This window comes from Sturnira hondurensis, unplaced genomic scaffold (genome assembly GCF_014824575.4).
Source record: "Sturnira hondurensis isolate 20B ecotype Veracruz unplaced genomic scaffold, ASM1482457v3 Scaffold0006301, whole genome shotgun sequence".
In the NCBI taxonomy this organism is placed as follows: domain Eukaryota; kingdom Metazoa; phylum Chordata; class Mammalia; order Chiroptera; family Phyllostomidae; genus Sturnira; species Sturnira hondurensis.
This window is the reverse complement of record NW_028078932.1, coordinates 354,882-367,497: the sequence shown is the minus strand read 5'-3', so window position 1 is coordinate 367,497 and position 12,616 is coordinate 354,882. Positions and strand designations below refer to the sequence as shown.

Below are 12,616 nucleotides of genomic sequence, written 5' to 3'. Positions count from 1 at the left end.
ATGGAAAAATAAATGTTCCTTGATTGGGAAAGCAAAATTTAAAGATAAAATTTTATCAACTCTGTACAGAATCCCAACAAAGACATGTGTAGAATGTCATTTTATCCATTGTCCCTGAACAATAACAAGAAAAGTTCTCAGGGAACAATACGACTCCAGCAACAGCGATAATTATTTCTAAAATCTTCTTGTACTTGCACTAAGGACAACCAGTCAATTATTCTTTCATCAGGAATCACTGATTCCAGGAGAGTAGTAAGTCAACCCAGTTGTCACTAGAAAGAGATGTAATGGGGGCTAGGGTGCAGGTGTTATTTCTTCCACAACGAGGCCTGGTTTAAGAGCCCTTTCACATGCAAACATGTCCCATGACTTAGGGATTTATAAATCTGAAAAGAACCTCAGAGGTCAGTCTAACCCCTCTAGCTCCCTTCAGACCCTAACAATAATGACATCATCAAATTGTCATTCAGGCATTGCTTTTGAACTCCTCCAGTTAGTTAGCTCACAATGCCTGAGACATCCCTATTCCATTTTTGGTCAGCTCCAAACCTGAGAAATATTTTTCTGAGGCTGAGCTTAGAACTGTTTCCTTTTATGTTTCTTTCATACTAACAATTCATAGTTATAAACTCATCTCTATTCTTGTGAAAGCTTTTGTAATAGAAGCCTTCTCTCCTCTAAGTTAATATTTCCCATTGTTCTAACCATTCTTTATGTGCTGTGATGTCTACAGATCTCTCCTCTCAACATGTTTCAGTTTCTCCACTTCTCTTTTCTTGAAAAGGTTGTCTTCATAACTAAATTTCATGCTCCAAGTATGGTTTGATTAGCATCATATAGAGGACTGTGGGGTCCTCATTCTGGACCTTGTGTTTCTCTTTTATTCCTAGTATTTGGCAGGGAGTGGTTATCTCGTTTTAGTTTTAATTTTCATTTCCCTGATTACTAGGCAGTTCACCTTTTCACATTGTATTGCCTTTTGGATATTTTATTTTGTAGAATATCTGTTCAGAAGTTTCAAAAAAGAAAAGACATTCTTTTTCCACTGGTTTGCAATGCCACTTTTGTCAAAGATCAAGTGATCAAACATGCATGGGTGTTTGTTTCTGGTATCTTTTTTTTTTTCAGGTATACATGTCCATCCATACTTTTTTTATTTTTAATTGAATTTATTGGGGGGATTGGTTAACAAAACCATAGAGCTTTCAAGCGTACAATTCTATAAGACACCATCTATACACTGCATTGTGCACCCATTGCCCCAAGTAAAGTGTCTTTCTATCCCATTTATCCCCCTTTACCCTTTTCTACCACCCTTGCCTGCCTTTCCCTCTGGTAATGACCATACGGTTCGTTGTACCTATGTGTGTTTCCTTTTGCTTAACCCCTTCACCTTTTTTACACAGCTCCCCAAACTCCTTCCTCTTTGACACCTCTTAGTCTGTTATATTATCCTCTAACTCACTGATTTGAGTCTCTGCTTCACCTAACCTGCTGTTGAATCCTTCTAGTGAATTCTTTTTCTTAAAGATTTCATTTATTTATTTTTAGAGAGGAGAGGGAGAAATATCAATGTGTGGTTGACTCTTGAGTGCCCTCTACAGGGAACCTGGCCTGCCACCCAGGCATGTGCCCTGACTGGAAATGGAACTGGCGACCATTTAGTTCTCAAGCCAGCCCTCAATCTACTGAGCTACACCAGCCAGGGCTCTAGTGTATTCTTTATCTCAGATATTGTTTTCTTCATTTCTGACTGTTTCCTTTTATGGTTTCTGTCCTCTTTAGTGCTTAATATGTCTTGGTTTAAGTTATCACCTAGATCATGCATTCTCCCCTTAAGGTCTTTGACCATCCTTATTACCATTGTTCAGAATTCTATATCTGGTATTTTGGGTTTTTTTGCCATTACATTTAATTGTTGTTCTGGGGATATCTCTTATTCTTTCACTTGGGGCATATTTATTTGTGTTTCTATTTCATCTGCCTTCTTGTTTTTATCACTGTGTATTGGGTAGAACTGCTATGACTCCCAAACTTGTTATGGTGGTTTTATGTTGTAGGCGTCTTGTGGTGCTTATGGGTGCAATCTTCCAGATCACCTGAGCTAGGTGCTCTGTGAGTATCTCCTGTGTGGATTATATGTGCCTTCCTCTGTAGTAGAGTCTTAAATGCTGTTGGCCTATTTGTGGGTGAGGTAACACTCAGGCTGGCTGACTGTAAGTATAGACCTCAACCACTGTGCAGAGGCTGCAGCCAAGGTAGAGTTTTTCTTGCAAGCTCTGGTTCTTGCCAGGATCTTCTTTTGGGTGTGCCACTTGCGTGGTTAGTTCAGTCATAGTCTGGTGTGGTCTGGTTGTGTTTGTTCTGGATCCACTAAGGTAGGGTTCCAGTGCAAGTTAATGTCAAACGCTACCCGTAACCAGCCCTGGGCTATCAGCCTGGAGCTACCACACAATTTGTTCTGTGTGGCTGCCTCTACTGGGACTGCGTGTGCTTTGGTATCTTTGTTACATTCATTGTCCATCTACCTTTGTGTCAATACCATGCTATCTTAATTACTATCAATTTTAATGCATTCAAATCTGGTACAACAAGTTTTTCTACTTTGGTTTTCTTTGTTTAGCGTCTTCACTGTTCATAGTCTTTTATCATTCCTTTTAAAAAGTTAGAATGTTTGTAAGTGCAATATAAAAATACAATGTTTTTGAATAGTGACCTTGTATCCAGAGACTTTGCTAAACACAAATGTTAATATTATTAATGTACCTGTATATTTTAGATTTTATATGTATATAGTAATATTATTCAAGAAAATGATGATTTTTTATTTCTACTTGTATATTATTTTCTTTTTTTAACTTTTTAATTGTTGTTCAAGTACAGTTGTGTCCATTTTCCCCCTACAACTCCCCCCAATCAACAAAGAGGGCAGAAGCATAAAATGGTATATATTATTTTCATTTTCTTATTGAACTGACACTTCTAAAGCACTCATTCTATTTACTGTTGCTGTGTAACAGCAACAAAACTTAGTGCTATTAGTGCTATTCCAACTTAGTGCTATTCCAAAACTTAGTGCTATGAAAAAAAAACATTTGATCATGCTGAAAGATTCTATAGGTCAGGAATATTTGTTTCTTATCTATAGTATCTGTGGCCTCATCTAAAAACTCTTTAAGGGTGAGAGTAACTTAATGGCTGGAGGCAAAAATCATGTGAAGACTTCTTTCTTCATGTATTTAATGTATATGGAGATGATTGAATCACTAAGCTCAACTGCAAATGGTGACTAGAGTGCTTGCATTTGACCTTAACATGTGATAGTTTTCCTTGTGGTGGGGCAGCTTCAGATACTTGATGTTAAAACGTGTATCAGAGCTCCAGAGAACAAAGCAGAAGCTTTTATTGCCTTTTATGACCTTACCTTGGAAGCCACATAGCATTGCTTCTCCAAAAAGCTATACTCCACAAACACAGGAAACAAAACTGGACCACATCCCAAAGGGACATTGACTACATTTAGGTAATCTGATATTGCTCCAAAAGCAATAGTAATTACTCTTGAAACAAAATATCATCCAGACTCTCACTGTTACTAAATTTTTTCATCAACAATCTCTAGCACTTGAAAAATAATACTATTTAGACACTAATCAAAACAACATGTTGTTGGCAGAAAAACAGACACGCAGACCAATGGAACAGAAATGAGAGCCCAGAAATAAACTTACATATATAAGGACAAATAATTTTTTATAAAGCCAAAAATATACAATGAGAAAAGAATGTTTCTTCAATAAGTGGTTCTGGGAAAATTGGAAAGTTGCATAGAAAACAATGAAACTGGATTATTGTTTATCCCCAATACAAAAATAAACTCAAAATATATCAAAGACCTAAATACAAGACCTGAAACAATAAATTACATAGAATAAAACATGGGTATTAGACCTATGGACTTGGGTCATAGAGAAGATTTTATGAATTTGATCCCAAAGGCAAAGGAAGTAGAGGCAAAAATAAATGAATGGGACTATACCAAAGAAAAAAGCTTCTGCACAACAACAGAAACTGCCAACAAAACAAAAAGGTAACCAATCTGATGAAAGAAGATATTTGCAAACAACAGCTCTGACAAGGGGTTAATATCCAAAATATATAAAGAACTCACACAACTCAACCCCCAAACAAACAAACAGTCCAATTAAAAATGGGCAGAGGACCTGAATAGACACTTCTTCCACAAAGACCTCCAAATGGCCAACAGGTAGATGAAAAGGTGCTCAAGTTCACTAGCTATTAGGAAAATGCAAATCAAAAGTACAATGAGATACCTCCGTACACCTATTAGAATGGCTATTCTCAACAAGACAAATAATAAGTGTTGGAGAGGTTATGGAGTAAAAGGAACCCTCATTCACTGCCAGTGGGAATGAAAACTCGTATAGCCACTACGGAAAACAGTATGGAGGTTCCTCAAAAAATTGAGAACAAAGTTACCATATGACACAGCAACCTATCTTTGAGGTATCTACCCCCCAAAATTGAAAAACATTTACCTGCAAACATATGTGCACTACTATGTTCATTGCAGCATTATTCATGGTGGTCAAGATATTGGAACAACCAAAGTGTCCCTCAGTAGCTGATTGGATAAAGAAGATATGGTACATGTGTATAGTGGAATACTATTCAGCCATAAGAAAGGTTGAAATATTGCCATTTGTGACAATATGGATGGATCTTGAGAGTATTAGGCTCAGCAGAATAAGTCAGAAAAACTTGAGATTTCATTCATATGTGGGATATAAAACTGAAAGGAACAAATAAGCGAGTGAGAAAAACAAACAAGGTCATAGACACACACAACAGTATAGTGGTTATCAGAGAGGGAGGGGGAGGAGGGTAATGAAAAATAAAGGAGGTCAAGTATATAATGATGGAAGTTGATTTGACTTTAGGCTGCTGACATACAGTGTAATATACAGATGATATATTATAAAATCATACAGTTGAAATTTTATAATCATTAATTTTTGTTACCCCAATAAATTCAATTTCAAAAAATACCTAAGAATAAATTTAACCAGGGAGGTAAAATACTTGTACTTGGAAATTTATAAGATGTTTAAGAAAATAACACCCTGCTTAAAAAAGAAAAACTGTGTTACTAAAAATCAATGAAAGAGAACAATCATAAATACAGCCAAAAAAAACCCCAGACATATTACTATAGAAGGTGAAGTAATATGACCTATTGCTGACTACTCATCACACAATAAAGGGAGACTGAAGAGAATGGAAAGATAGCTCCAGTGTGCTGAAAGAATCCAACTTTCATCAAATAAGTCTAAAACCAACAGAAATATTTCTTTTAAATTAATGTCAAATTTCCCTGGCTGGTGTGGCTCAATGGATTGAACACCAGCCTGCGAACCAAAGTGTTGCCAGTTCAATTCCCATTCAGGGCATGTGCCTGAGTTGTGAGCCAGGCCTCCAGTAGGGGGCGCATGAGAGGCAGCCACACACTGATGTTTTTCTCCCTCTCCTCCCTTCCCCTCACTCTAAAAATAAATAAATAAAATCTTAATAAAGTAAATTAAAAGAAGTTCATAAGCCCTTAGAGAGATTGACTTTGAGAGAGAGAGCGAGAAACTGCATTATCCTATCTCAGGAATGAAAAGAAAATATCACAACATATACTATATTTTTGAAAATATTATTAATAATTTTATGCCAGTAAATGAGATGAAATAGTAAAATTTCTAGAATAATATAACTTACTAGAATGTACACAGAATGGACTAAATACAATAACCAGTTCTATAACCACTAAGAACAACTTATATATAATTAAAACCTTACCACAAAGTACACTACAGGCCCAAATGGTTTCATTGGTAAATTCTACCAAAATTTTAAGGAATAAAGAATACCAATTTTATCCAAATTTCTTCAGACAGTAGACAAAAAAGGGATTTTTCCTGATTACTTCAAGGACAGTTTCATATTCATTTCAAAACATACTGAGTATGTTACAAGAAAAGAAATCAGTACTCCAATCTCACTATTAAAAAAGAGAAGCAAAGGGGGGTACAAATGGGAGGGAGGTGGGGAGCACTGGGGGGGGGTGGGCTAGGATGGGAGTAAAAGACAGAAAACTGTACTTGAACAATAATTAAATTTAAAAAATAGAAGCAAAGTTGCTGAACAAAATAATAGCAAACCTAATTTAGTATTACATAAAAGGGATAAATACTTTATGACCAAATTGGGTTAGTATACAAATTCAGTATTGACCCAATATTTGAAAACAATCAATGTAATTTTTTTGACTCTTTGTGTTTTGAGTGAAAAAAAGGGGGTAAGGAAAATATCCACTATCTTTAATAAAGGATAATATAACTTAACTAACATACTTCTTACAACTAAGTAGGGAATTTACTATATTTATTTTGAAACAGATAATTGCTGCTTTAGCAAAGAAACTACATTTTCCTTTGTTTTGAAATGTACAGGTTTTATATAGATTCTATATTTCATAGAGTAAGGATATAAACCAAACTTTTTAATCTAATGCCCCTATAAGGGAATGTTACATTAATACAGAAATTAAAATAACTGTGAGATGATGTTCTCTTCTAAGATGTGCTTTTCTAATTAATTTCACAGCCAACTTTATTTTTTTCCCAATTTTTTTATTTAATTATTTTTCAAGTACAGTTTTCTGTCTATTACTCCCATCCTATCCCACCCCCATCCTCCCCCCTCCCTCCCATTTCCACCCTTCTCAGTTGTCCATGTATCCTTTATATAGGTTCCTCTAAATCCCTCCCTTATTTCCCCTGAAATTCCCTCCCCTCTCCCCTCTTGTCACTGTCAGCCTGTTCTCTATTTCAGTGTCTTTGGTTATATTTTGCTTTCTTGTTTGTTTTGTTGTTTAGCTTCCTGTTAAAGGTGAGATCATATGGTATTTTTTAAGAAAACTTTAACAAAATATTTTATTTTTTATGCTATTACAGTTGTCCCAATTTTCCCCCCTTCACTCCCTCCACCCAGCCTCATTATTTGAAAAAAGGAGAAAAACATTAAAGTCATCTAAACAGATGGAGAGAGCAATTTGATAAATTTAAAATTCTTTCATGATGAAAAATAGCAAAATGGGCATAAAAGGGAGCTTTTTGAATTTCATTTTAAAAAGAGTACCAAATCCTACAGGAAAAACCATACTTACAAGCGAAATATTTGGATTTTTTTCCTCTCAGAGAAGGAATGAAAAATAGAGGCTCACTATTACCTCTTCTGCTTAATCTGGTGTTAAATATTCTTGCCCATACAGTAAGACAAGAAAAATAAAATAAAGATATTATGATTTGAAGGGGAAATTTTAAGTATTAGTATTTATAAATAATATTATGTATATAAAAATGTAAAAATCTAAAGATACATTATTTTAAATAATAAATGAATTTATTTGAGAAGAAAGCTGGTTGCAAGATATGTATATAAATAAAATGGAAGACTATACTTTCAGGGATCATTTCTATAGTTCATTGTAAATAGAATGGTAGTCCAACATACTAGCAATAGATCTAGGAACTGTATGTTTTAAAATATATTATATGAAAAAGTATAAAATATCAAATATGTAAAATCTATTTTCCTCAGATCTTTTAAATTTTTTTAATTTATTCTATTTTTTCTTGAAATTATTCAGGTGACATTAGCTAATACAATTATAAATGTTTTAAGTGTACAATTCTATAACACATCCTCTGTATATTGTAATGTGTGTTCACAATCAAAGCCAAGTCTTCTTCCATCAGTATTTATGTCCCATTTACCTTCTACCTGCCCTCCTCCCCTTTCCTCTGGCAATCACCATACTGTTGTCTATGGCCATGAATTTTCCTTTTTTTCTGCTTAATCCTTTCTCCTTTTTCTCAGAGCCCTCTAACCCCTATCCCCTCTAACAGCTATCATTCTGTTTGCTGTATCTATGAATCTATTTCTATTTTTGTTCCTCAATTTATTTTGTTCACTAGATTGCACATATAAGTGAAATCATATGGTACTTGTCTTTCTCTGACTGGCTTGTTTCACTTAGCATAATACTCTCCAGGTCCATCCATGCTGTCACAAATGATAAAGCTTCCTTCTTTTTTAGTGCTGTGTAGAATTCCACTGTGTAAATGTACCAAAGATTTTTTTTAGCCAGTTGTTTGTTGATGGGTATTTGTGTTGCTTACATATCCTCATGTCCTGGCTATTGTAACAATATTACGATAAACATAGGGGTGCACATATTCTTTTAAATTAGTATTTCAGGTTTCTTCAGATATATTCCCAGAAGTGGAACTGCTGGATCATAAGGCAGTTCCACTTTTGATTTTTTTTCCTTTTATTCTTTTTAAAAATTTTAATTGTTATTCAAGTACAGTTTTCTGCCTTTTACTCCTATCCCAGCCCACCCCCAGCCCTCCCCATCTCCCTTCCATTTCCACTCCCCCCTTTTTTTCCATCCATGTGTCCCCCATACTTGTTCCTGCAAACCCTTCCTCTTTTCCCCTGAAATTCCCTTCCCTCTCCCCTGTGGTCACTGTCAGCCTGCCCTCTATTTCATTGTCTTTGGTTACATTTTGCTTGTCTGTTTGTTCTGTTGATTAGGTTCCTGTGATCTCACCTTTAACAGGGACCTAATCAACATTTTTATTTTTTAAAGAAAACTCCATACTCATTTCCAGTGACTGCACCAGTCTGCATTCCCACCAACAGTGCATGAGGGTGCTCTTTCCATTGCATCTTCACCAACACTTGTTTGTTGATTTATTGGTGACAGCCATTCTGACAAATGTGAGGTGATATCTCATTGTGGTTTTATTTTGAATTTCAACAACAATTAATGATGCTTAGCATATTTTTATATGTTTATGAATGCATTTAAACACAATAAAGGTAAATAAAACAGAAAGCCAGAGAACAATGAACAGATTCAGGTTAGGTGACCTGAGGGAATGGAATAATGGGAGCAAAATATATGGATAAATGTCAAGTTACTCTCAAGGCCTAAGTTTCTTTTGGGGTATTGGGTTTGTGCATGCTTATTACATTATACAAAGTGATTTACAGAATAAATCACTCAAAGTAGTCCATGTATAAGACTAATGAAAAAAGTAGATCATAGGAAATGTTTATGATGAAGCATAAACATTCTGTACTTCTGAGATCTAAAATTTAAAAAAATAATTTAAAAATCATGGTTAAAGTGTTTGGTATCAACTTAAAAATATAAGGACAATTGTAATTGAACAACAATAAAATTGTTTTTAAAAAAGGAAGAAAAATATGGAGATTGTATATATGTTTTCAAAAAATTTTAAAATATATTTTATTGATTATACCATTACAGTTGTTCTATTCCCCCCTTCATTCCCCTCCACCCACACACTCCCACCCCCACCATTCTCCCCCCTTAGGTTATAACCACATGTCTCAAGTTCCTTAGATTCTATATTTCCCCTACTATTCTTGCCCCCCCTATTTTCTACCAACTGTCTATGCTATTTTCTGTACCTTCTCCCCCCTTCTCCTCCTCCCACTCCCCTGTTGCTAACCCTCCATGTGTTCTTCATTTCTATGGTTCCACTCCTGATCTAGCTGTCTGCTTAGTTTGCTTTTGTTTTAGGTGTGGTTGTTAATAACTGTCAGTTTGCTGTCCTTTCACTGTTCATATTTTTCATCTTCTTTTTCTTACATAAGTCCCTTTAACATTTCATATTATAAGGGCTTGGTGATGATGAACTCCTTGAACTTGCCCTTATCTGAGAAGCACTTTATCTGTCCTTCCATTTTAAATGAAGGTTTTGCTGGATAAAGCGATCTTGGCTGTAGGTCTTTGGATTTCATGACTTGGAATACTTCTCTCCAGCCCCTTCTTGCCTGTAAGGTCTCTTTTGAGAAATCTGCTGACAGCCTGATGGGTACTCCTTTGTAGGTGACTGTCCCCTTATCTCTTGCTGCTTCTAGGATTCTCTCCTTCATTTTCATCTTGGCTAATGTACTTATGATGTGCCTTGGTGTGTTCCTTCTTGGGTCCAACGTCTTTGGCACTCTCTGAGCTTCCTGGATTTCCTGGAAGTCTATTTCCTTTGCCAGACTGGGGGAGTTCTCCTTTATTATTTGTTCAAATAAGTTTTCCACTCGTGGCTGTTTCTTTCCCCCTTCTGGTACCCCTATAATTCAGATGTTGAAACATTAAAGATGTCCTGGAGGTTCCTAAGCCTCTCCTCATTTTTTTGAATTCTCATTTCTTCATTCCTTTCTGGTGGGATGTTTTGTTCTTCCTCTGGTCCATTCCATTGATTTGAGTCCCAGTTTCCTTTCCATCGATATTGGTTTCCTGTGCATCTCCCTTCATTTCAATTAGTTTAGCCTTCATATGTTCCTCTAATTTGTGACTATAATCCACCAGTTCTGTGAGCATCGTGATAAACGGTGTCTTGAACTGTGCATCTGAGAGGCTGGCAATCTCTTGATCACCTAGAGTTATTGGCTCTGGGACTTTGAGTTCTTCTTGCGCCATCTTTTGGGCTGTTCGTGCCTGTTACGTAGCAGGATTGGAGCCCTAGGTGTTCACAAGAGCAGGGCCACTCAGTGGCTGGGTTGTGACTGTATGTGGGGGTGGGGTCAACGAGGAGCAATGGCGTCCCGTCTGCCGCCTCCTGCCACCACAGGTGCTACAGCTGCCACCTTCACCAGGGCCTGCGTGTTTCATCCCACTGCACGCGAGTGTGCCACCGCCGTCAGCCCTCCACCACTGGGTTTGCCCTCTGGGGCCTGCGTGGTCTGTTTCACTGTACATGAATGTGCGACCGTAGTCAGTCTGCCCCGCACCCCGACTGGTTCCGGGCTACCTGTGCGCCTAGGTCGGGGAATCCTTCCTGCCCAACCCTGCTCTGCTGCTGGCTCCGCCCCTCTTACTGTCCTGGTTGAATGGTTTATTATTGTGGGACTTCCGTATAATTCAATTTTCTGTTCTTTGGCTGTGTCTTTGTTCTCCAAACCTTTGTTGTATTCAAACTTGGTTGTGGGAGAAGGCACAGTGTTTCCACCTATGCCTCCATCTTGGCAGAAGTTCAAAATTATTTTTTAATGTTTTAAAATTATTTATTTATTTATATTTAGAGGGGAAGGGAAGGAGAGAGGGAGAGAAATACCAATGTATGGTTGCCTCTCATGTTTCCCCTACTGGGAACTGGCCTGCAACCCAGACATGTGCCTTGACTGGGAATCAAATATGCCCTGACTGGGAATTGAACCCTGATGTTCTGGTTCACAGGCCCATGCTCAAGCCACTGAACTACACGAGCCAGGGCTGTTTTAAAAATTCTTAAGGGTTATATAAGGAAAATGTTTAAAGATGACTGATCCAAAGGACATTTTTCCACCAAGGATTAATAATATGATTTTTTTCAAATTTCTTCTGAAAATTAAAATATAATAGCTGATCATTCTCCTTTCTATTAACTCTATAAGGAAACTTAAACTAACTTTCCTCCTGCCACCCAAAAGGCTAAAAGGAAAGAAAAAATTGAAGAAGCGGGAGTCTTAGAAGATGGTAAATCTCCTGTTTGAGAAAAGACACCCATATTTTCACATTGGACCTCACCTGCTTTATCAAATTGCCCTGCTACATTCTTCTGGAGAGGCAAAGGGCTATTCTCTATAAGCATCTAAAAGTACCTCCTGCCAGTAACCAGTTCACCCAGGGCTTGGGCCGCCAAACAGCTATGAAGCTGCTCAAGCTGTGCACAAGTACTAACCAGGGACAAAGCCAGAAAAGAAGCAGAGATTGGTCCTGGGCTGATTAAAAAAACAGCTGTGGGCAAATGGGATATCTCCACCAAGGGGCTACCTGTCTCTCCAGCAGGGGTTAACACTGCCGCCAGCTTGGTGGAGAGCAAGAAGGCCCAGCTGGTAGTGATTGCGCAGGATGTGGATTCCATTGAATTGGTCGTCTTCCTGCCCTCTGTGTGCCAAAGATGGGGGCTCCTTACTGCATCATCAAAGGGAAGGCCAGATTGGGAGTCTATTCTATAGGAAGACCTACACCATTGTCACCTTTAAATAGGTTAACTTGGAAGGTAAAGGAGCTTTTGCTAGGCCAGTGGAAGCTATTTGGACCAATTACAATGACAGATATGATGAGATCTGCTGCCACCAGGGAGGCAACATCTTGGGTTGAAAGTCTGTGGCTCCCATCGACAAACTGGAAAAGGCCAAGGCTAAAGAACATGCCCCCAAGCTGGGCTGAGTGTACAGCGTTGAGGTTTCTGTACATAAAAATGGAATAAAAATTCTTCAAATAAAACAGAAACTTAAACTAGAAACATATTTTCAAAACTGTATTTTATAAAACATTAGTTTGGAGTAATGTTGATAAGTAATCTGCTTGTACTAGTGAGCACACACACCTCACCTCCACAATACAGGTTTACATTCGTGAGTACACAACACACAGAGTTTATTCTCATATTATGATTTATTAATTATTGCATTATTTTCCATATGAACAACTGTAAACCTACTTTTGCCCCACCTTGTCATTGTGCTC

General features: G+C 37.2%; 1 pseudogene; it reads left to right on the top strand.

The window, feature by feature from the left end:
* The first annotated feature begins 361 nt into the window (after positions 1 to 361).
* On the top strand, positions 362 to 12,316 carry LOC118988302 (60S ribosomal protein L7a-like; annotated as a pseudogene).
* The last annotated feature ends 300 nt before the right edge of the window (positions 12,317 to 12,616 follow it).